Below are 26773 nucleotides of genomic sequence, written 5' to 3'. Positions count from 1 at the left end.
TTGTTTATGGTGGCTCAAAAAAGATATTCAGGTACATAAATATCCATAGAATCTAACGATTCTATTTATGTTCTATGAGTTGGTTTTACTTAGGAGATAAACCTCTTTCCTATATGTATAGATTTCATGAATTGAAGATTTTAATATAGCTGAAAAAGAGTGTGATAGAGTAACTTTTGATAACACTATTGTAATTTGGAACTAATGGCTTTTCAAATCTAATATTGGATGCGTTGGGGTTATATAATGGTTTCATGTCTTGAATTCTTAATATAATATAATAAATGTAATATAATATAATATAATATAATATAATATAATATAATATAATATAATAAATATAATACCAGGTCTTTTTTTTTTTTTCTCCAAAAGACTCATTAGAGCTGATTGTCTGGCTAAGTCTTATTTTTGGGGAAGCACCCAGAAGGAGTTAGTGACCAGATCATAAAGTAACTTAGAGGCCACAGTGGGGATGAAAGCACTTCTCTTAAATGTACTTGAAGTCAGAGGAAAGATTATATAATTTTGGTTAAAAACATAAATTTGCAGTTAGGCAGAACGGATTCCAAGCCCAGACACTAGGATTTATGAGCTACATGAGTTTTGAACAAGGGTCTTGTAATACTTATATGCAAAATGAGGATGTTAATATGCCTACCTCACTGTGTTTCAATGAGTTTTTAATAGGACAATAGTAGACACTCTTTAAATATTCATTAATATTGTTAATATTATGAAATCCCCATCACCTAGACATTGACTGGTCCCTGACAACTGTTCTATAAAATGGTTACAGAATTAAGCTGAGTTCTATACATAGTAAACAGCTATTGGATTTTTATAAAAGTGGGATATTGTACCCAGAGTAGCTCTTATCTTTAATAAGCTTTTTAAAGATAGACACTGACAGAACATGATTTTTAAAGCATAAACGAGGCTGTGTCTACATCATATAGACTCCTTCCCCAGCCCACAATTCCTTACATGCTTCTGCCTGCCTTTTATCATACTTAGTTGCTTTTATAATGTATTCCAACTCTGTTTATCAAAATTCAGAATCTTCACCAGAAAGTCACACAGTCAGCCTTCTAAGATGCCCTAAAATTTGTGGACAGGGACTGTTAAGCACCTTAAGTTGCTACTAGTATAGCAAATTCTTAATGATCTTTCACTGGCCTTCAAGCAACAAACCAAGACAAAACATGGAGTTTGAGCTCTCCAAGCACTAGATGTTAAATGATACCTCTCTGGATAACATGTCACTTTGTGCAGAAACACAACATTCAATCAGCTCCAGTCACACTCTGTTGGCTTGTAATGGCTTAACTTGAATTTCTCATGTGTCAGCTTCCTGGTAATAGATGGAAATGCTGCAGAGAGAGATTTTTGCATTGAGCGATGACCTGTACCCAGTGAAAAACCTCTTCACTCAAGGTGGCCAAGCTGAGTTCTCAGTTCTAAGAAAGATAGCATATCCCACTTAATAATGCAGACAGTAGGCTGGATATGTGTGACAGCCAGGTGCATCATCTTTAATGATCTCAGTGCTTCTGTCTGTCTTTAATGTGGTACCCAGAGAATTTTGTGGATACTGCCTTCGTGCAAAGGAGGTTAAGACTTCCACTCACATGTACCTGATGCTCACTGGAGCTGAGCATTGTACAAAACCCAGTCCTGAGTTCAGAAAATTAAGTGCTATCACTCCCTGTGGTTTGGAAGTGCCCCCACAACCCCAGCTCCCTAAATGCACTGTTTCATCCTCATTACACTAGTAAAATGTCCTCTCATTTGGAGTTATAGGAAGTAATTATTAAAGTACTACAACTCATTGTATCTATCAGATTTATGGGAATAGATTTCACTGACATTCTAAAACAGTACTACAACTGACAAGTAACAACAAAAAAAAGCTGCCTGTTTTGTGGTAATGCTGTGGTAAATTGTCTTTACTTTTATGGTTTGCTTCTCCACTTGCTCCTAAGTCCTGCATATTTTCAGCCTTTGATGTCCTCCATCCTTTATATCTTTGATTCCCATTTCTAACCTTCAGTCTTCTTGATTTGACAACAATGTTTACCACTATGCATTTAAACCCTTAGTATGTGAGATATATTTACTCTGGCTCATCTAACTACACGCATTTTCTAGCAGATCCAGCCTGAACTTTCTATGCTCTGTGTTCTCACCTCTCTTTGGACTTCTCTCCAAGTATGAGAGATGAACCATGGAGAATGAGAGATGAAAGGATGGAGAGGTCTGAGGCATCCACTCTTGATAACCAATGAATGAAATTAGATTAGAAAGTCAAATACTTTCACCTCAGAAAGTTGTCACACGTGGCTCCTTAGAATCCTGCCAACAACTGCAAGATATTTGTATAGGCTCATTGTACAGAGGAAAAAAAAAATTAAAGGAGCTGTAACATATCATATTTTACACTAATAATAAATAGCTGAGATCATATTGAAACTCAGGCATTACTCATATGCTGATGTAAATCTAGATATCATTAAAGTACAATGCAACATAAATTAATTTTCATCATAATATATACTTTCCCAGAATTCCACAGTACATCTTTCATAATTAAGCAATTAAAAATATTTAAATAACATTTTATATGTTCTATATAATTATGTGTATGTATATGCAGAAGGTGCCAAAAAAATGTATGCAAGTGGACACTTTGATCAACTTGCTTAAGCAGTAGTTCGCCATAATCAGAAGTGTCTGGACGCTGACTGTAACCACTTTGAGCACCTCTTATAATTGCAGAAGTCAAACCTGACTTGTATTCATCTTTTGTTATTGGTATACATTGAGTATTACAATTTTAATACAGTTTTTTTCCTTTCTTAAAATATGTATACGTTTTTGGGCACTGTGTATATGTCTGTGTCTGTGTGTGTGTGCGTGTGTGTGTGTGTGTGTGTGTGTGTGTGCAGAATATAGTGATTATATATTCATCTTAAATTTGTGTCAGGTGTTACAGTGAAGAAGAGTCAGACCAGAGCAATTCTTGGAGATTAGTTCAATGTCTCTGTCTCTTTATGTAGGAAGAAAATAAGTCTTAGAGAAGTTAGGTAATTTTCTAAGTTTATCCAACTAATTACTAGTCATAACTGACTTTAAGCCAGGAATCTGTCAATAAATGTCTCTTTCTCATAAACAGGAACATTATTACTTTGAGTCTTAGGATAATCTTACAAATGGTTCTAGCAAGGTAATAACAACATTTGACATGCAGGAAAAGAGGCCAAGGGTGGGAATACATAATCCCATCCTTGCCCCTTACTTCAGGATCACATGGCTGGATAGTACCAAGGATAGGACTGAAACCTAGATCTCCTATCCTTTGTCCAGAATTTTTCTCAACTGCACCATACTGGCACATAACACTGTCCTTACAGGAGGAAAAAATATCATTGCTTTAAATATTCAGAACAGAAAGCAAAATTGAATAATTAAAAAATAAAATGTATCTTATAAGAACTCATATTAAATTTAACTCATCACATTAAAAACAAACAAACAAACAAACAAACAAACAAGACCCTTGACATTGGGTAACCTGATTTAAAAGATAACATTAGTTTTATGACATTGTTTCAGTTTTGTTTTCATGTTGTTTTCTAATTCAAATTTCTATAAAGTATGAAAGTAAATTTTTAATTCACCACATAGAAGCTGCTCTAATTAAATAAGAGAATTACGGGTGTAGAAATCAATTGATATATGACCTTCCAAGCACTTTTGTTAAGCAATTTATTTATGTTATATATTTCCACTGACATCGAAAGTAAGATGTCATCCAAAGAGAGTGGGATTTATCACATATGATTAAACAAGCAATCTCTCTAACGCACAATATCTAGTCCCAAGGCCCTGACTGTAGCAGTGAAGATAATTGTGAGATTGATAAATCTTCATTGAGGTCATGGTACAGTCACTGTTACACTTACACAGGAGGCATAATTCTGACCTTGTAACTGAAGAATCCAAGCAGGAAATTTGCTCTGGGCAGCCATAGTGTTTCGTGAAAAGGGCTCATGTTGTTTTATTAGGGCTCAATTTTAGTAATATATCAATGTGTGCATAAAATATGACTCTAATCAAGGGGGTCAAGGGTACGGAAAGGGAAGGAGAGTAGGATTGACACATCCCGTACCAGATCTCAGGCTTTCTGCTATGCAGTAAATGGATTATTTTATTTGAAACTCACAGTATTAGTGGGAGGAAAGGGTTATCACTTACATTTTGCAGAAGCAGCTAATAAAAGTTAAGTAAATTATCCAAGTATCTACAGATGGCTTGAGATGGAGGTGAAATTCAACTTCTACTTGACTTCAAATCCCATAAATTATATATTCTAAAAATCAATTGTGTGGTCCCTGAAGTTTCTGAAAAAGTAAACTCATGCCCACAAATGCCACATTCCTTTATTTTCTCTCTGACATAATCTGTAGTGCTTTCTTCCTTTTTGGTTCTTGATTGGGTTAGAGACAGTACTTAGGAAAGAATGCCTCAGAGTAGGGAACACATTGGAGCCTTTTGTGTGATGTAGAAGTGACAAACACAGGACTCAAAGTCTGTTTATACGTCTGGGTACATAAAAGGAATGACAAGGGCTACCATATTCCCAAATCCCAATAACCACACAGACACACACGCACACACACACACTTGCACAGTGCAAACATTTAAAACTATGTCTGATTTCTACTAAAACCTACCCTTTTCCAGTGGGTTAGAGTATTGGTAGTCATTGTGTATTTGCAAATACCTGTAAAAATGAGTCATGTAACACCTGTTCAAACATTAGATTTTTAGTTTGAATAGCTACGGATTTGCTTCAGTATTCCAAGAAGATCTATACCCAGGAGACAAAAAGAACAGTCTGAAGAAACCCAGAATGGATCAAGTGAAACCTTTTTTTAACACCTCAGCATGGTACTTACGTGACCCCACAGGAAGAGAGATGCATTTTAATAAAAAAAATATATCATCGTTCTATCTTAAAAAATGCGTAACCTAAGTGTAAAATTGGGAACATGAGTGTCTCTTTCATTGTCTCTTTTATTAAGCTCTTAAATTGTTATACCCAGTTGTAAGCCTTGGCTAATTGCCAGATGGTTGCTCTACAGTTTCTAATTATTTTCTGGGGCATAAATTACTTTCTCCAATTATATATGGGGCCCTTGGAGGGGTAATCCTTGATGGCAGTTTGGAGGTTTGTTGTGACCTCAAGAGTAATTCTGTTACCTTGCCGTTTCCCTAGTTCTCTTTGGTGAGTTTCTACATGGTTTTCATTTCAGCTTATTGCTCTCTTGGTTCTACCACGCTCTTCTTAACTGCTGCAATCTAAATTGTTTTCCAGAGCACCCTTAGTCTTGAACTTCCTCCCCACACTGATCCAAATAAAAACAAATCACTTGTAGAGAGCTTCAGAGTTCTCTGTTCTTACAGCCTACAAATTTGGCAAACACTCTGCACCAAAGCCACAGATCCCATTAGGGGCCCATGTCTCTCTGAGTGATACTTTCTCCACAAGCAGGCACTGGCCTGGGGCAATTGGGGCCATAGCATTTTTTTTTTTTTTTTGGCTTGCTTTTTAACATGGGACTTTTGCCCTATGAGGTAGGTGGAGCAAAGGTTATCAGAGCCCTGGTGACTTAAGCCTGCTAGGATAAATCTTCCATCTACAAATTGAGGTTGGGCAAAGCAACAGTCCTAGATCTTTCCTATTTTGTTACCTGGATTAGAGCCCTGCGATACAGAGCGAGCAGCTCTCCCCTCCAGAGTAGATACTACAGCCCTTGACTATAAACTGGGTGGGAGACAGGCCAGTATTCTTGCCCCAGGCCGTGCTTCTATTACACTGAGCGGGATGGGAGGGGTAAGACGAAGCAGATCAGGGCTCACACACCACAGACTCAGTGAGATTGAATAGCTATCCCTAAATAAATGGTTATTTATTGTGTGAATTTTGTTATGTTTCCAGAAATTTAGAAAAATATTTCACGGTTTTCACCAGCTCTGATTGCTTAATTGAGGAGTGGTTTTGTAGGGCTCCTCACATTACCATTCCAGAAGTAATTTCTATCTTGTATTTCTAAAATTATCTGCTCTATCACCTCTGGAAGGCTTCCCACTATGGCAACAAATAGTGCGGAATATCTTAAATCAAAGTATCTGACTGAAGGACTCCTGTTCATGTACTGGAAAAACAGAATTACAAAAAATGTTTTTTTCACTTTCTTTAAAAAGTTTGCTATTTCATAATTGTATGTTACTAAAAGGCTTCTTTAGATTTAAGTCTATAGTTTTTATTAGTTTTATCATTATAGTATTTGTTGGTTGTTTCACAAAAGTATACAGGAAAATCCCCAAGTTTGTTTATATGTGTGTGTGTGTTTATTAACAACATTTTTACTTTAGGTACTTTTCCTCTGATTAAATATACTGGTATACAACCCCAACTCCCAAAACTGCTCCTTAGAAAATGTATTCATGCCATAACTTGTACAAATCTTAATCCTTTCTTCTTACTCTTCTTATCTCTTTCTGAATGTCTTCACAAAATTTCACTAAATGCTCTGATATTTTGTTATTTTTTAATGTTATTTTACCAGGAGAAATGATAGTTAACCCAAAATAATTTCCTAAACTATTTCTTTAAGCATCATAGAAATTATGAGTTCTATTAAAAACCACTACACCACATAATTCTATAGTACCTGATATGATTCTGCTTTCATATAATGGAACTGCACTCACATTATGCTACATTGGCAATTAATGCTGTGATTCCAGCAAATAGGGACCAAGACGATAGAGGCTGTCAATTGTTTGATTTATTATTTTGTACCCAAACAAGTTGATGACTCTACATATTAAAAAAGAGGTGACAGATAGTAGATACAGAGATAGATACATAGATAGATACATAGACATGAATTAATAGGTAGAATATATAGCTATAGCCCAAGGAATTAAGCAAATATCTGTTCATTAATAACATGACAAAACTATATAATACACTTTCAGTAGAATTATATCTATTTCTTACTCTAATTCTTAAAAGATATTTCAAAACATAAGGAGAGAGGGTATCAGGATATTGCCTTCATTGCTTTATACATATTCATTGAAAAAAAATTTTTAAAAGGTGAAACTTTAAATTTTTAAGAGCTCAGATTCAAGTTATTACCATACCCCAAATACTAAATCCTCAAAAGTTTTTTCTGATGAAATTATTATTTTCAGAAATAATTATGAATATTTTATTTAATCTCTTTAGCTAAATTAGAAATAGTATGTGGTGATAGTAAGGTGTTTCTTAGTATAAAATGGTTCAGATTAATATCTACATCATAAACCTAAAGTTGGCATGATCCACTCATATTGATGCCAGTCTACATGAAACATACTTTCAAACTTTCTATTCTTAGTGAGAACTTAGTGGTAACCCCTTAGAGAAGAACCTCATTTACACCAAGGTCTGCTTTATACGTTAACTTTCTAGGCTTGTCTTTGGGATGATAAATAATATATATTTTCAGCTCTCTTTTGACAGATACCTTCAGCTTAATCAGAATGTAATTTCAATTAACAGCCGCAATAAAGATAAAGCACAAAAAGCTTCACATTTTAAAAACTCTATAATAAAATAGCTTCCTTAAATATTAGGCATATCACAATTCAACTGGGGACGGCCTCCACCAAATCATAGTGGGTATCTGGAGAAGACATATCTAAAGTTTAGTGCATGGGTGTCTTAAAGAAAAAAGTAAAATAAGTGATCATTTTCAAAACTGATAATCTGGGATGTACACAATGTTTTTACTTGTCCACAACAATTTCATTATTTTAAGAAAGCAAAATGCCTGTAAATTCAAATATGTGGCCAGAATCACACAAATGGTAAATGGCTGAGCTAAAATTGGAATTCGTTCGATCAGTGTCCGAGACCATGCTATTAACCTCTATGTTGGATCTCTATGCCACCAATTTATTTCAAATGTCCTCACTTTCTTAATAGAATATCATGTAATTCTTATCTCCACATTTCTATGGAGACAAAACATGTCTACTAGAAGAAGAGAAAACTAAGTAGAATTTTAATGTTCTTGTTAGTTTATCTTCGTTTATAGCTTGAAATACTGAACTCAGGAATAATAGGCACTGCTTCTACACCACTTAACATTGTATTTTTAGCACATAGTATCACAGCCTGGATAATTATCTACAGTTAATGATCATCTCTTGAGTAAATTAATTTATCCATCAGATAGTAATGTGAGGACTATGTGCAAGATGCGTAGATATATATATATATACACACACACATATATACACACACACACACACACACACATATATATACATATATATACATACACACACACATATATATACATATATATATGTGTGTGTGTGTGTGTGTGTGTGTATATATGTGTGTGTGTATATATATATATCTACGCATCTTGCATATATATGTGTGTGTGTATGTATATATATGTATATATATGTGTGTGTATATGTATACACACACAAACACATATATATATATGCATACACACACACACACACACAGTGTGCAATGAAGGCTAGAAGATGAATAAAATAAAATATCCCTTCAAAGAATTCACACTTTAGTAGAAAAAGTGAGGATAAACCATTAAGATATGGTGAAAAATGTTAAGTACCATGGAATGTAGTATGTTGGCAAAGGTCCAAGGTGAAGAGGCACTCCTTATTTTATTTAATACTGAGATAGAAGAAAGCTAAACATTTGTTTACTGCTTTGTAATTTACACAGAAATATCTCAAAATTAATCCTCACAATTAAACATGTTATATATGATGGCCTTTCAGTCTCACCTTACAAATGGTGAAACTCAGGCCTAGAAAGGTTATGCAGTACAGTAATGTGCCTAATATCACAAATTTAAAAGGAATGGCCAAAACAGAACATGAAATCAGGTCCTTTGACTGATCACAAACCTTGTATTCCTGTAGTTTTCTGCCCTTATTGCTTCATGGGAAGGTTTTATAGAATAGAAACCATAAAAGAGGAATCTGGACATAAGTTCATCACTGATTAATTGAAGCAATGAATAGCCACATCTACTTATAAGAGGATATTTTATAAATCAGATCACATCTTAATTTGTGGATGCAGAAAGAAAACAATGCATATTTACATACAGGGTTATATGTGTATAAATCAATGTACATATCTATATATATATAGATATTCAAATTTTCCCTTTTCTCTTGCAATACATTTTATGGGGAAAAAAAATATATATATATATATATTGTTTTTTGCAGATCAGCATGGTCAAGAGAAGAATCTCATCCTATATTTCCAGATGCATACATTTTCTCCTGAATTCACAATTTTATAGTTTCTGTGACATATTTCTGGCTCTCACTTGGATGCTATTCACATAGTCCAAAAGAACATTAACATCTGTAAAGCCTCCTCTGACATATAAGCTAATGAACTAAATCTTCTAAAAAGTTGTCTTCCCTTTAAAAATGAGAGTCAAACAGACTTTTTGGGTCATTCATAAATAACATTTGGACTCATATATTGAGGGCTGGATGTACAGGCAAGATGGGAAGACCACACCTCCTGAAAGCTTGCTAGCCTCTCTACTCCACTTCCGATTTCATATGGGAAAGCTCACACCCTTGCACTTTCCTAAAAGAGCTTGCTTACTTCTCACACCACTAGAACCAAATATACAACGTTTTATAGAATATTTGGAAATGAATGTGTTGTAACCATATAAAAGTGACACAAAAATAAATAAGTAAATTTTACTTCAGAAATTTGGAAATCACTGTAATGTGCAATCATTATGACACCTAGATACTCTACCCATGCTTTTAAAATAAATACTTTTAGATTGTTCTACCCTTGATAGTTGTTCTATCATAAAATGGTAATTTTCATCCCCTGTGAAATAATAATGAACTTTCACCTTCTCCTATTCTCACTTCACTTCTCCCAGCAAGGAACGAAGTGTGACTTATCTGAAAGGGAGTCATTCATATCCGTGGGCAAGTCTGGCACCTGAGGAAATAAAAGAGCTCAGGTGTGGCCGTACATCCATGTTCAGCATTTTCAATAACAAAGCTGGTATTTTCATTTATTGCTGGTGGTTTTTTTTAATTGATTAAGGGCTGTGAGTAATTATGACCCTCAAAATTCAACACACAGAATCCAAAATGAAGCATGAGAGGCAAAATCTCCTTTCTGAATTCTTCTAATAGGAAAATGCTCATGGAGCATTTCAATGTATCTAGATTTAATTCCACTTTTAACTTCATTAAAAAAAAAAATCACATGTCAATAGTGCCTGTACCTATTTTCCTTAAGTGTATAGGGACATACATTTATCTCTGTTCATTTGTGAATATCTACAATTCAACACTCATGTATCACGGTTATGTCCAATGATTGACGTGTCTTGCTAAATCACAGGAATTTCAAGAGATTTCAAGTTGTTTTGTCTTTATCCCTGATAATAGCTATCAATAATGGAGCTCATTTAATTCTTCCTTGTAGTATACAGTGAAACACAAATTACACTTCCTTATGGTACCATAAAACTTATTGGATGGAGAAAATGAAAAACAATTTGGACTGGCTACCTGATAAAATAATATACGACTTCTCACATTCAACTTGGTTAGAAATATGTCTCTTTAAATAAAAACAAAGTGATTTCACCTATTAAGGAAGCTGGTAAAGAGACACAAATACAGGTGCTAACTTAATTAAACAAGGAGACTGACTACTAGACTGCTGTGGCTCTAATACCATAGAGGTCTATGTAAGCAAAACGAAATCTAAGCCTGTAAATGCCTCAAAGTTATGAAATCAAAACACTCAGGACAAGTAATCACAAAGAGCCAACAGGCTTTAAACTATAGCCAATCAAATAATTTCCTATCTTTGCTTTCACATCTTTCTGTGTAAGTCTATTCCCTAGTTCCTGTCTGTGGAGTGCTCCTAACCACTTCCGGTTTGGTGGTGCCCAATTTAAATCAACTTTTTTTCAAATAAAATCTTAAAAGTTTTTAATATGCCTCAGTTTGTCTTTTAACACAGGGAATCAGAATTATTATCTTTAATTTGACATAGTTACATGCATGTTTCTATTTCTTCTTAGTAAATTACCACCGATTTAGGGGCTTACAATAACACCCATTTATCTACACAATTCTGTAGATCAGAAATTTAGCACCGCATAGCCAGAATTTCTGTTTAAGGTCATAAATAAAAGTATTACCACGTTTTCCCCAAAATGAAATGAGCTTGAAACAGATTCTTCCTCAGCTACTCCAAAAAGGAACAAAACCCTACTACGGTGTTTCCCTGAAAATAAGACCTAGCCAGACCATCAGCTCTTATGCTTCTTTTGGAGCAAAAATTAATATAAGAGCTGGTATTATATTATATTATATTATATTATATTATATTATATTATATTATATTATATTATACCCGGTCTTATATTAAAATAAGACCGGGTCTTACATATTAAATATTAAAATAAGACCACCCCGTTTGTGGGAATCTAACAGAATATATAAGACCCGGTCTTACATTAAAATAAGATCGAGTCTTATATTAATTTTTGCTCCAAAAGATGCATTAGAGCTGATGGTCCGGCCAGGTCTTATTTTTGGGGAAACACGGTAGTAGGGTTTTGTTCCTTTCTGGAGTAGCTGAGGAACAATCTGTTTCCAAGCTCATTTTAGTTATTGTGGAATTTAGTTCCTTGTTTGTAGAACTAAGGTCTCTGTATCTTTGATACACGCACCTCTTCATCTTCAAGTAAATAATTTCTCGTATTTCAAATCACTCTGATTTCCCTTTTTGCCTTCGGGTGGAGGAGAGCTCTGTTTTTTAAAGGCACATGTGATTACATTTGGGTCCAGCAGGGTAATACAGGATAATCTCCATATTTGTTACTCAGCTGATTAACATAGTTACATTTGAAGTCTCTTTACCATATTCATAGGAGTAACATAACATATTCATAGGAATAACACCAGGGGGTGAAAATCCTGCCAATAAAATTATATAATCGTAGACACAATTTTTAACTTTATGGACCTTAATTTTCTCATTGAGCCTAGAAAGCTTCCCTTATTTTTAATAGGTAATGTGAATGCATATGTCTAGCACAAACCCCTTTTCACTCTGCTGCTTACATTTATAGAACATTCCATCGGCACCAGCCTTGGTACTAAGCCTTTTACATATATGGTCTCATTCAATTCTAGTTAAAAGGGAAGCTCAGCATTTGAGAGCTAAGTGCATAATGGATAATCCAATTAGAACAACTCCAAAGAAACTTTGCCATCTGTTATCTACCTAGATTATTGTCTTACAAAAAGATTCCAAAGTGTACTGAATGGCCTGGAGAGATAGAGATGATAGAGATAGAGATAGAGATAGAGATAGAGATAGAGATAGAGATAGAGATAGAGATAGAGAGATAGAGAGATAGAGAGATAGAGAGATAGAGAGATAGAGAGATAGAGAGAGAGATAGAGAGATAGAGAGATAGAGAGATAGAGAGATAGAGAGATAGAGAGATAGAGAGATAGAGAGATAGATAGATAGATAGATAGATAGATAGATGGATAGAGAGAGACACGGAGGGAGGGTGGGGAGGAAGAAAGAGAAGAAAATAACCATGTGGCCATTTGAACACAAAGATTTCACCATAACTGCTACAAGAAGCCCTCATTTGTCCTGACTTTCTGGTGTCAGCAGTCTTGCAGTGCTGGCAACAAGCCCATCTTTGGAATTGCTTCTCTGGATGCCACTGTGCTATCAACAGCTGCAGGCTTCCCATGTATCCCATGTATCATAAGCATTTGCTTCAGCCAAACACAAAATCAGACTGATTCCTGACAATTGCACGACTCTGTCTTTGAAGATGGCCTGATAATCTGCCTTGGAGTTAAATTTCTTTATATACCCTTTTTCGCTGGAAATCATTATTTTCAGGGACAATATGAAAGCATATTTTTTGTTTTCTCTAAACAAAGTGAGATATAGATATTGATTGGCATGCTAGTTTCTCCCCATCCTCACTTCCATCCAACCTGCCAATGTACTTGCATTTTTCATCCGTATGCTGCCAAATTTTGCTTAAAAATTTAAATCATAAAGCTGCGTCTGTGAGAAGCCATCTATTATATTATTCACCTTTTCCCTCTCAGTTTTAGGAAACTCCTATATTCAGGCAGTTTCAACGGATGAAAATTTGAGACAAATAAAGCTCTTTTTAAAATTTATTTGCTTAGTGTACACAAAACTTTTTTCTGTGCAAAACTATTTCTGTGGCTTATATTTTATTAATGATACTAATTTGTTCACTTGTCTTCCACAAGATTACTTCTGGGAGGGAGAAACTTGTCTCTTTTCTGCATTCCCAGGGCCTAACAATTCTGGATCCACATGGCACAAAACAGATGCTTGATAAGTGTTTGTCATGTGACTAAAGAGAATGGACAGCCCTGCTTGTAGTCTAAACTGATCTCTACTGTACATAAGGCAGGCAGGGTAGAAGGTGGCAGGAGTTTAGCCAAAGGGACATTGAAAGATAAAGAAAGTTTTGCTTTATTACTGAACTCTCATCCCTGAAATACAAGGGCAGTCCTAACTTTTATTTAGAGTCTGGCACTTTGCTAATTTTTGTCACAAATAGTAATTATTCTGTTTTGGAGGCTTTTTATGTCCCATAATCCTTTTAATCTGATTACATTTGCACATTTAAATTTACCTCCCCTCAAAGATCATTCAAACTATATAGCACCTAACATACTATGGGAAGCACTGACCATAGGGGCAGAAAGTCTGATACTCTGAGTATATTGGCTATCTGCTGACCAAGGGTTTAAATGCATGAAAATTAAAGTATGTTTTATCTCATATGGAACTACGTTTTCAAAAACCTTCACTATAACAAACATGTATATTACAATGCCAGAGATTTACCTATGAATTGAGTAACAACCCAACCATAATGTTAAAGTACACATACACACAAACACACACACACACACATACACACACACACACACACACACAATTTGAGGAAAATGTGGATAATCTAAAAATTTAGGTATTATATATGCCTTTATATACGCACAGATATACAGTATACATATTTAATGTTTAAACTTCATTTCATGTCTGCATAATGACTGCTTGGTCATGCACAAGTATTGCTTCTAATTCAACCTATTTCCTCTTTCTGACAGCACTTGCAATGGCAATCCTTTAGTGTAATTACCACTTCACCATTGAAGCAGACTATATAAACAGTGGTGTCCTTCCCCTAAATCATAACATAGCGTAATGACATAGACCAACTGGAGATTTTCAGTCTTTGAAGAATAGAAATTGTTCCCCAAACTTTCTTTTTGATGAATACACATAGAAATGGAGTCTGTTGCTAACTGACACTGTCTGTGGCTTCCTGACTAAATTTTCTTGATGTCATTTTATGTGCTTTGTAATAAGGCACTAGGATATTTTAGCTAATGCCTAATTAACTTGTTAATAAACTCCTTGCTCCTAATAATGAACATTATACTTGCCTAAATATATACACTATATTCTGCCATCATTGACCATGGCGCTACGTTCCCTAACTAGAAATACCATCCCTAGATTTTATTATAATACTGATATAAAAACCCTACCAATCTGTCACAGACCAGCTCAAATGCAACACTCTCCATAAATTTTACCTAATCTCACAGCCAACTTAATCATTTCCTCTCTTAAAACACCCATATAATTTGAAATCTGACTTTAGAACTTATTCTGCCTGATACATGGTTATTTGTAGGAACACAGGAAATGGTTATAGAAGTAATGTATTGTTTGATATATAGAGGGGAACTAAAGGTTAAATGTGAGATTACTGAATTGATACCTCAAGAAATATAAAGCTGACACCTTGGGATTATATTTCTGTTTGTTGTGAAATAGAGAAAGGAAATGAACAAAAAATAGAGACATTTCCAAGTATATTGTAAGTTTCTACTACCGTAATTTGTAAATTCTCCAGGATACAGATAAAGCTAAGCTACTTCGGCATGTAGAAGAGGAAGTATGAGTAATACTCCAACATGTCTCCTGTTTTAGGAAAACTGAGGTAAGTATTTTGCCAAAAAAATTCTCAAAGTTTTAACAATCAAAATTATTAAATTTACACCACGTGTCTGGAGCCCAAAGTATCCCAGTAACAGGTCACTGACATGAGGCCATGTCCTCTGCTGCTAGGAGCCTCTTGAAAACTAAGGCAATACATATTAGTTCTCTTAGATTCCATTGTCAAGGTCACTTTCTCTTCATTAAAATGACAAAGCAATTCCTGTGTTAAAGTCTTGCATTCTTTCTGTAGAAGTCTCTGGAATGTTTTGATACTGTCCTCACCTGTCTAAAAAAATAGCCAGTTTTGCCTTCCTAACTGGCTTTTGTGAAGCACTGACTCATTTTCTAAATTACAATGTTTTAATATTGAAATCAGACATCTAAAAGATGAATAACCCCTAATACCAGCCAAGTTTACAGTTGTACTTTGCTTTTGAGGTGCACACACCATCTATCAGAAAGGGACCGCATCCAGGGCTGAATTCCCGTAAAGTGTTTGCCACTGAAAAGAATGAATCTGAGTTACTACTGACCTAAGCCTAATGTAAATCAGTGACCTAGAAAAGCCTCATGTCCCAATACCAATTAGTTCTCCACTGCCTGTGCTTCTTCGCTCCTGCTTGGAACACCTGACATTTGGAAGCAATTAGAGGGCATCCAGATCTGTAAAACACACTCCACGTTGGTATCCAATAGAGCTGAACTTCTGTGCTTCAGTCCATGTAATGAAAGCCATCAGAGCTGCCCACAGACTGTGACCACCCCGTTTGTGGGAATCTAACAGAATTGACCCTGTATATAGACAAAGATTAAACTGTCTCTTTGCTAGAATTTGAGAAGCAAATCATTCCCTATCCCCAAAACTAATCTTTTATGGATATATAAGTGTATTCAAATCTTCTACAGTCAATGCCAAATTTCTGTGTTTACTTATCAAGGCTAATGTGTAGGTACAGATCCTTTACTTAGGAGAGGTTGACACATGATGTAATGTAAATCATTGACAAATAAATATAATGTGGTTTACAGAATAGAGCCTGGGATTTACCACATTTTATTTTGGGGGAAACAAATAAGATCTAATAAGGAACAGGTTATAGAAAGTAGGGCTATTCATCTATAGGGATGACATGTCTCACGGTGACCCCAATGTCTGGGTCCCTACATAACTTGAAAGTACGTTTTTCTTCAAGGCACCAAAAATATACATGCAAATGCTAAAACAGAAACGGGAGTCTCTTTTTAGTTTAATTTTTATCACTCCTATAGTTGTAGATGCATGACATAATGCATGAGTTTCTCAGCAGAGCTGTTAGTTACTGCCTTTCCAAACATTAGCCGAGGCTCTATTAAAACACTGCCCAAGGTTTGAAATCATTAACAGACTTTTGACAGTGCAGAGCACTGATCTTCACATATGAAGCATGAATTTTCTCTAGTACATTTTCTCTTTTGGCTTCTCCCAAATTTTTCACTTTCAACCACATTAGGAAAATGAGAGCTTTGTGCAGTGGCAGTATCGTAGCCAATGAGGTTTATCCGAGGCACGATTATTGCTAATTGGAAAATTAGGAAAAATCTCAACAAACTTAGGAAAAATCTCAACAAAACTGAATGTAATTTTTTATCCAAGAATAATAAATGTAAGATATGTCTCCTAGTTGCTATTTTCAAGCATTTATCAAGTGCCTATGAAGTACAAGTTACCCTGGGAGAACTACACAGACAAAGGCAATGTAAAAATGCTTCCTATCTGCTGAAAGATTAGATAATACATTGTTTGGCAGATTATATCTTCCAAAGATGGCTACAATATCCATCATTCCAATTTCTCTCCTGTAATGTAACTTTGTCAACCCTTTAACATGGGATTCAATTCCTCTTCTCTTAAATTGAGGCTAGACTGAGTGACTTGCTTGACTAATAAAATTCAGCATAAGTAATAATCTATGATGTCTGAAGTTAGTTGATAGAAAGCCTGGAGCTTCTGCAAAGAACTCTTGGAACAGTGCACTTTGGATGTTGCCCCTAGGAACCCAGCCTCTAAGTTGTGAGAAGCCTAAGCTGAGTGGATAATTAAACATTTGGCTTTGCTCAACACCATGTGGGTTCCCAGGATGTGAGACTTTCAGTGCTCAAATCAGGAATGCCCTGGGAAAACCAGGACAAATTGGTCACCCTAAAATAAAAGCCAACTGTGACTTTGCAGATGACAGGCTCAGCTGAGTTCTCAACCCAGTGATGTGAGCGAACTCTCTTGGACAACCTTCAGTTGACCTCTGACTGCAATCTCACGAGAGACTCCAGGAAGAACTGAATCCAATCAACCCCAAAAATCATGAGAAGTAGTAATAAATTATTAGGAGGCAGTTTGTTACCTCACTAAAGATAACAGAAATATTGGTACACAATGCCAAAAACATGTAATTGTAAATTACATTTATAATGCGAGTCATTTACAATGTAAGGTGGAGAATAAAATGCTGTATGAAATATTCAGATGCAATGTCATCTGAATAGAGTTTTGAACAGAGCATGTTGATTTTCACTCAAAGCCCCAGAGTGATCAGTCAAAGCATTTTGAGGAAAGCAGCACGCACGTAAAGACTTGGACATGAGAAATGGAGAAGGAACAATGAACGGAAAGCACTGCAGATACCGAGCAGTGAAAAGAAAAAGGATGCAAGTGAGGAAGTAAACAAGCACACAGTAAGAATAAGGGAACAGTAAATTAAGGCTGTAAATTAAATTGAGAATCATATGATAAAAGACCTTGATTGCACATATTTTGAAAACAATTGAGAGGTAGGCATGTTTTTAAATAGATTAATTGAACAGTACTATCTGGTTTGGATGTGGAGCATCTGAGAGTCCTACTGGGAGAGCATCACCAGCAGCCAGCTCCCTCAGACTGAATGTGAACTACCATTTAAAACTCTGAGCAGGCCAATCCTTCTAAATAGGATTCCTCGTTTATCCCACTACCTCTCCCATTAAATTTTGAAACTAGGAAAAACAGCCTCTAAAGGCAAAGTTTCATATTCAAAATTGTTCAAAACTTACAGGGAAAAAAGTAAAAGTCCATTTCAGACAGCAGGAAACTAAAGAATGGGTATTGTTTGACTTGTATATATCACTGATGGATATAATGGATTCTTTTCTTAAAGTTACAAAGCATTCCATTGAAAGACTGCCCTCTTTGCTGTGTAATTTTAGTTCTCTTTGCCTATCCCTGTTATTATGTAGCTTTGACTTTTAAAAGCAATATTTTACTACCTTTCCTCACACCAGGTAGTACTTTCATAGCCAGCAGATGTAGAAGGTCATTTCTATTATGTTCTCTTTCAATCCAGAGAGTGACACCCAGACAAATGTTCTCTCCCAACACACTCCCATTGCTTCAGTTGGATTACACAGGCTGTGCTGCAAATGTGCTTCCTGACAGGGTTTAAAATTCAGAAGACCATGTCAGAGGCACTAAGTAAGGTTGGGGTAAGTCGGCCATATATATATATATATATATATCAGGTCATTTATAATGTTGACAGGTGTGTTGAGATAATGAGAACTGAGGAAAATATAAACCTAGAGAAAAATCATAAAACACACAGCTTCCCTTAATCAGTATGCCACATGCTTTTGCTCATATCATTTTGGGTCTGTCTCTTAAATAAACAATTGCATTTTTAAATATTGTAATGTTGACAGCACCCCTGCGAGAAGGCTGTTGGAAATCAAAATCTCACAAATGTAAAATGTTCCACAAATTCTAATTACCAAGCTTCATGAAAAGAGTAGATCTGGTTGAATGAAACACCGAGAGACACATGACATGGCATATTAGGAATGCCTATTGTTAGGAAGGGTAAATCTAAAGATGCCGGCACAATATTCCAATTAAAGGTAGTTAATGTTTGCTTAGGGTAAAACCAATAAAATTCACAGTGAAAAGTCCTGACAGCTGAAAGGCAATCATACACAGAATGTGCCCTGGTGGGCTTTTCCATTTCCAGTCAGCATCCTTATTACAGTTCATTTTCCCCAATGGCTTTTTGTTACTCTCCATGAGATGTAATAAGTATATTACAAAACAGTCATCATTGGCTGAAAAAGATTGTAACGAAAAGTCGTAGGGATTTATTTTTCATTAAAAGATAATATATCCTGGGCAATAATTGTTCAAATGTTTTTAGTGAATATCTTAGAAATAAATGTTTTTATTTCATTGAAAGCCACAACTATCTTCCACAAAGTACAGTCTACTTTGTGAACGCGATTGCATTCAACTTCACAGAGGGCATACAGATGGTATCTGTTATTACCACAATTTTTCAGACAGCAAAACAGAACTGCTGCAAAGTTACATGACTTGCTCAAGGTCATACACTAGATCTCAAGCTAAAGCCATGCTATGGATTTTAGAGATTCCACATTTCATTCAGCTTCATGAGCAAATTCAAAGACAAAGTTAAAATTTGAACAAAGGCAATTCTGTTAAGTCCGTTCTTATTGCAATTTTCCACTTCCACGGTTTATTTATATTTATCTGTCCAAAAATGAAGAACAGCAACTGTGACTAAGATATCTGGACTCCAGGAGTTAGAGAAGTAGAAGATAAGTAAAACACTGAAATGCAAAACTATGAATATATTAAAACCAGAAAGGCAACAGTAGCGGATATGGAAAGATTTGAGCTTTGTACTTGGGCTGACCTGGGTCTGTACCATGATTCTGCCCTTCGCTTGGTGTATGATCTTGGTCAAGTACTTATCTTTTCTCCATTTTGCTTTTCCCAGGTGAAAATAAGGCAATGATGCCTATTTTGAAGAATTAAGAATAAACAAATCTATTTGCTAGGAGACATATTATAAATGTTGAGAAATAGTGACTATTAATTTTTATATTTCAAATCTGTACATAAGCCAAAGAAGGAATGTTACTAGAAATCTCTCTCTCTCTCTCTCTCTCTCTCTCTCTCTCTCTCTCTCTCTCTCTCTCTCTATATATATATATATATATATATATATATATATATATCCCATGCTAAAAATACAGCAAGGTAGTACCAAAGATATTCATGGAGGGAGAAAAGCATATAATTTGGGATTAATTTTAGAAAGCACATGTATAATTAATGTATTTCCTATTCTGAATTCTCTTTTTTAAAATGCTACCTTGATGATACCTATGTTTATCAATAAAGTGACACACATAATTTTCAATGACACTGAGTATACCTTTGAAATGATACTTCACTAAGAGAAAGAGGATTGATCTTTAAAAAGTATTAATCTGAAAAATTATCAATCCCTAATTTTATTTCTATCACAAGGTATAGGTGATAGTGGAGTCATTAATATAAAGTTAATTAAAATTATTAATAAAAATGAACTATGCCTTTAATCATTGATGATATGCAATAAAACATAACCTGGTGAAGAAATACAGATGTTTATATACACAGTAGCTCTATCATCATGATAAGAATGACAAGGTACAGATTATAAAGGGTCTCATATTCTCCTACAGTCATATACTTTTAATTGATTTTGAGGAGTGAACACATGATTCTACTATAATAATAGTCTATAAAACATTCACATTTCTTTATAGAAAATTGCATGCCAAGTACACATACCAGGAAGTTTTAATTTTTATGAATCAAGCGAGAAAACAGAACAACTCTAAATGCACATAAATCACACTAGTATAAATATTGAATATTGAAGTTTTGAAACCTTAACCAGAATCTCAAACATTAGGAGAAAGCCATTCAACTTTTCTTTTTCAAACCCCAATCACTGTAGTTGTGAACATAGTTGCTCCCATTTCATGTCCAAAATTTAGTGTTTGAATTGAAAAATGCTACACATTTGTGAAATCACACATTTTACTCAAGATCTAGTTCAATCCTTTCCATTTTAATGAGGAGGAAACTAAGGGTGTTAAGTTTTTAAAAGCACTTTCACATACATTACCTGACTTCTTCTCACAGTTGTTTTGCAAAATATGGACAAGGTACCTACCTTGTCCATACTTTGGACAAGTAGACAAGGAAAGGAAAGTGGACAAGCAAAGTACCACAGAGAAAATATGTTTTGGTATATCACTGGAGGCAACAGAAGACCTGGGAGACACTGAGGAATTTAAAGAGAGGCAAAGAAAATTCAAACGTTTCCATAATGATGAAGTAAAAATCCAAGAATAACTAGAAATCCACAGAACCCTCCCAGAAGACAATCAGTTGTCATATCCAATGGCTATGACATTGTAAGTTCTGCAGTTTGTAGGGGCAGAAGTTTATTTTCATAAAGTAGGAGAGCAGAATGAAATGGACAAATGGTCAAATTAATAATTGAAGTCTGAGTTGGTCCAGAAATATACAATACCAGCAGGAAAATAAGCAGGGGTGTTTGCTATTTCAACTGCAGCTGAAGCCCAAGGTAGCTAGGAAATATAGTTATTATAAGTATTTGGAGATAAGAAAAAGATGAATATGAGGCCAGGATCATCATTTTATTAGTTGTTGACTTTGGAAAAATCACGTATCTTCTCTAAGCCTCAGTTTTTAATCTATAATAGTAGCTTCATCACAGAAGTGTGAGGATAAAATGAGAAAAGTCATATAAATTGTTATTAATGAGGGCTTAGAATCCCATAACTATTCAACACAAAGAAGCTCTTATTAATATGAGTATTACTATTAGTCTTCTTATTTTAAAATATAATCTTTCCAGATAAATGTTTTCAGATTTTTCGGGTATATACCCAGGAGACGGATTGATGGATTATGTGGTAATTGTTTTTCTTTTTTTTAATTCTATTCTTAATTTTTTGAGGAACCTCCATACTGTTTTCCATAGTGGCTGCACCAATCTGCATTCCCACCAACAGTGTATGAGGGTTCCTTTTCTCCACAGCCTCTCCAACACTTGTTATTTATCTTGTTGATGATAGCCATTCTAACCTTTGTGAGGTGATAGCTCATTGTTTTTATTTACATTTCTCTGATGATTAGTGATGTTGAGCATCTTTTCATATGTCTATTGGCCATCTCTATGTCCTCTTTGGAAAAATGTTTATTCAGGTCCTCTGCCTATTTTTTAACTGGATTGTCTATCTTTTGGTTGTTGAGTTGTATGAGTTCCTTATCCGATATTCATTGCAGCTTTGTTTACGGTGGCCAAGACATGGAAATAACCAAAATGTCCTTCAATATATGAATGGATAAAGAAAATGTGGTATAGATACACAGTGGAATACTACTCTGCCATAAAATAAAATAGTGCCATTTGCAACAACATGGATGGATCTTGAGATTATGCTAAGTGAAATAAATCAGACAGAAAAAGTCGAGAACCATATGATTTCACTGATACGTGGGATATAAAACTGAAAGCAACAAAGGAAAAAGACAAACAAATAAAGAAACAAAAACTCATACACACACATAGTAGTTTAGTGGTTATCAGAGAGATGGAGGAGGAGGGATGGTAGAAGAAAGTAAAGGGGGTCAAATATATGGTGATGAAGGAGAACTGACTCTGGGTCGTGAACACACAATGTGATATACAGATGATGTATTACAGAATTGTACACTTGAAACCTATGTAATTTTACTTATTATTGTCACCCCAATAACTTTTAATTAAAATAAATAAATAAAATGTAATATTTTTTTGAACAATAATTATTTATTTGTTTATTTGATTGTTTGATTTTAAGTGAGCCTGAACCTGGAACTTAGAGATCAGTAACAGGCTGAGATATTTCCCTAGTGACATAAATGTCTTTATTCAAGGTCATTACAGACAAACTTGAAAGCCAAGTTCCTTCCTCCAAAGCTATCATGCTATCATATATATATATATATATATATATATATATATATATATATATGTGTGTGTGTGTATATAATTTCTTTTTGCTATCTACATTTCTTTCAACCACCTTTTTTATTAAAAAAGAAAATTCAATTTTCCTGACATCCTCAAAGAACCAGTTAAATGAAGTCACAAGTTACCTCTCAGATCATCCGTTATTGTCAATCTCAGTTTCAGGGCAACTCTGCATTGCTTGTGGTGAGATTTCTAAATCTCTGACAAACAGAAGGCTCTGGCATTTACTCCTTGAATGCCTCACCTTCTAGTGTCTTAGCAAATTAAGGGATGCATGCTGAGTCACGCATCCCTGGACTCATCTCTCTGGACATCTATACCGTGTGCCACCTCCTCTCTTTCAAAAGGGAAATTTAGGGGAACATATGTTCAGAATTCATGGGACATTTTGTGAAACTTTTTTCTGATAATACATATGATATGTGCTGTTTACTCTCCTCTGCTCCCATAGCTTTTTTACATTGGTCACATGTATTAATTTACTTAAAAAACAACAAAGCTGACTAGGGTGAGAATTTCTTGAAGGCAAAGACTGTCTCATTTATTTTTATGTCTTCAGTATTACAAGGAGTGACAGGTACCTACTATTTACTCAAGAAATAGTTATTCTATTTGGATCAAGCTGCTTTTAGTTTCCAAAATATTCTAAATATTTTGCTATTACCTTCATACTGTTGCACTGCATAGTATATTTCATGAAATATAAAGAGAATATCACCCTCAGTGACAGGTATTGTAGATGGGAATACTCAAGGACTAGGCTGACCACAAAGTTTCAGAATCAGAAGTTTAAGAAGAAAGCCCTCCGTCCAGATTCTCTCTCTCTCTCTCTCTCTCTCTCTCTCTCTCTCTCTCTCTCTCTCTCTCTCTCTCTCTCTCTCTCATTCTGGAAGAGTGGTGAAACTAACTCTAGGCAAGAAAGTCTGACATGGGGTATTTGGATGAAAACATCACCTGATTCTCCCTCGTACAATCCCAACTTAACACACCTTCCCCACTTTGTGGTCCTTTCACAAGGGAAGGATTTTATATACACTATCAAGGACAGGCTCATGAAGAAAGACTTTTGAACCTGAGAGGAAAATCTAGAGAGACTGACATTTACACTAATTGAATTATGAGATAAAAATGAAAGAATAAGAACTTACGTATTTGTGCCAATTTAGCTAACCCTCTGCAAGGAAAACAGTCAAAATTCAAATTGTTTTGACTTACTTTTTAAAGGATTATTTGGGACACTCAGTAAAACTATGTGTTTATTTCTAATTTGCACTACCTACCTAAGAATAGAAGCTCTTGATAGCTCAACCACAAATACAATTTGGCTATAAATTAATACAATGAATTAAAACTAGTTAGAAAGGATCTGCTGTGTATTAATGACATTCTAGAAAAGAAATAGAAAAATCACAGGTCCTCAAAAAATATTTGCAATTGGATCACACATAGGCAATACAGCACTGGGTTCCCCAGTGAACATTAATTATTCCCTGTAACTTTCACATATTTGAATTTTAACACTAATGGCATCATGCTTGCTCCATTCATAGTTTTTAAATTTAAAATAGAGTGCCGAATTGTAATAATCACAAAAAGATAACTGTTATTTTATTAAGTATAAAAACAGATCAAGATTTACTTCATGAAAATCTGTGACTTTTTAATGGTTATTGCTTCTTTGAAATTCAGGTCACTAAAAGTAAGATAATATTTTGTTGCTATGGTTGAGAAGAAAATATGTTTAGCTTAGATTTTATTTATAATATCAAACTCAGATGTATTAGGAGAAATTAAATATCTATGTGAATATCATAAGTAAGACTACTAAAAGAAACAAAACAAGCATTATGTCTTCAAGAGAAGATAAAAGAAGTGAAAGAATAATGTGATATGAAATGATTGAGCTAGAGATTCGAAAGACAAAGTTTAGATCTTTTACTTCTACAGCATATGATTTAATATATAAGGTTCTCCTCACTCCTCATTCTGTTTCTATAGAAAGTGCAGATAATCACCCTTAAAAACATTGCCTCGTTTCTGATATTAATTCTGTTGGTTTTAGTCACTTCTTTGTATTTTCACAAGAGTTATTTGAGAAAGAAAAAAGAAGGTGATAACAGGTAGTAACTTGTTGGGCATAGTACAACATTTATAAAAGACTATTTAGAGTGAATGAAAGGGTAAATAGGTCAATAGGTAGATAGGCAATTTGAAGTTTCCTGTGGTTCATTCCCCACTGAGCATGGCTAATTATAATTGAGTCATTTTGTCTTCATTAACCATCTAATATTTAGTGTCAGAAAGAGTATTCTGAAATCATATTACATTGATTCAATGTAAGAATATAATAAAACCCTGAACAAAATAGGTCTGTCGGAGAGCAGCTCTTTAAGAAAGACCCAATAGAGTCACATTTATAATTTTTGTTCTCCCCTCACCTGTATGTCCCTGCTATGTTCAGTAGTTTATGAAGGATTCCCAAGAACTAAAAAAAAAAAAAAAAAAAAAAAAAAAAAAGACTTTTTTTTTCCAGCAGAGTCCAGGAAACGCAAAATAAAAGAAGTGTTCGAATAATCTCAAATTTAAAAAGAAAATAATATAAACAATTTATTTTGAAAGGAGTATAATAAATAAAACAGCTTATGAAGTACAGAGGGGGAAAAAAAACAAAAAACCTAAGCTGGAAAAGTCCTTTTTGTTGGTTTAAGCAATGTTGTGAGACATAAAATAATGACTCAAGAAACTAACAGCAATAACATTCAATTTGGACCTGACACTGGCTATTGATTCACAAACAAGCCTCAGTCCTGAATTCTGTCTGATGGCAGCTGGATAAGCCCTGTCAAATATAGTTTCATTCAATGTATGGGGCAGAACTTTTTTCTTTAGAAACAGCAATGCTGAGGTCTTACTGTGTTTCAAGGTGTGCAAGTCAATGAAATAAAAACTGAATACAATAGAAGGGAGTGAAAGAGTCTGTTTTCTCTATTTTTCACTAAATATACTCATGTTTAATGCTGTCCTTGTAAATTTTTAGTATTCGTACCACCCAGAGACGATCTGTGTTCCATGCAGGCACTGACCAAAGAATGCAGGACTCATCATCCCTCATACCCAGGTTCTGCCTCTTACTGGACATGACCTTGAGAAAAGTAAGTCGTCGATAAAATAGGCATAATGGTCTCTACTTCACAGAGTTTTCAGGAGAATAAAATTAGATCACATAGGTGAAATGCATACCAATACTGAACTCCTTTTAGTTTTCTTTAAATAGTAGCTATTTTTTAGCTACAAACTCTAAATGTGGTTGTGCAGTTACCTGCCAGTCAGGATCAATGTTTATGTCTTTTCTTTGTCTTCTGAACTGTAGTTTCAGGTTCTCTAAGCTTTCTTCAGAAGTTGTATTCATTTTTAAAGTTTTCTCACCTTTGTGGTTTCCTTCTTAGAATAAGTTATAACCATGTACCACTATGAAATTTGGAAGGAGAGAGGTCCTGACTAACAGTTTTCTTGGTGTTAAATACAAGGGCAAAACACACCCTTTCCAAGAAACTACCTATTCTAAAAACTGTATGTGGCTATACATAAAATCAAGTGTAGAATCTTCTGCATTTATCTAATTGAAAAGCTAACAGTGATTATACACAACTTAAATGGGAAATTGTCA

General features: G+C 34.7%; 1 protein-coding gene and 1 non-coding gene across 7 annotated transcripts in view; one reads left to right on the top strand and one right to left on the bottom strand.

Annotated features, from left to right (window-relative positions):
• The window catches only part of LUZP2 (leucine zipper protein 2), a 463398-nt gene that overhangs the window by 313986 nt on the left and 122639 nt on the right, over positions 1–26773 (bottom strand). The gene's annotated exons all lie outside the window — the stretch shown is intronic.
• On the top strand, positions 16708–16845 carry LOC141572618 (U4 spliceosomal RNA). The gene has a single exon (XR_012497929.1). It is a non-coding gene; the product is annotated as a U4 spliceosomal RNA (small nuclear RNA).

The sequence above is a fragment of the Rhinolophus sinicus genome, chromosome 14 (assembly GCF_057876585.1).
Source record: "Rhinolophus sinicus isolate RSI-liver-muscle chromosome 14, RSI-T2T, whole genome shotgun sequence".
NCBI lineage: Eukaryota > Metazoa > Chordata > Mammalia > Chiroptera > Rhinolophidae > Rhinolophus > Rhinolophus sinicus.
Note: the sequence above shows the minus strand (reverse complement) of the source record. Positions and strands in the feature narration are given on the sequence as shown.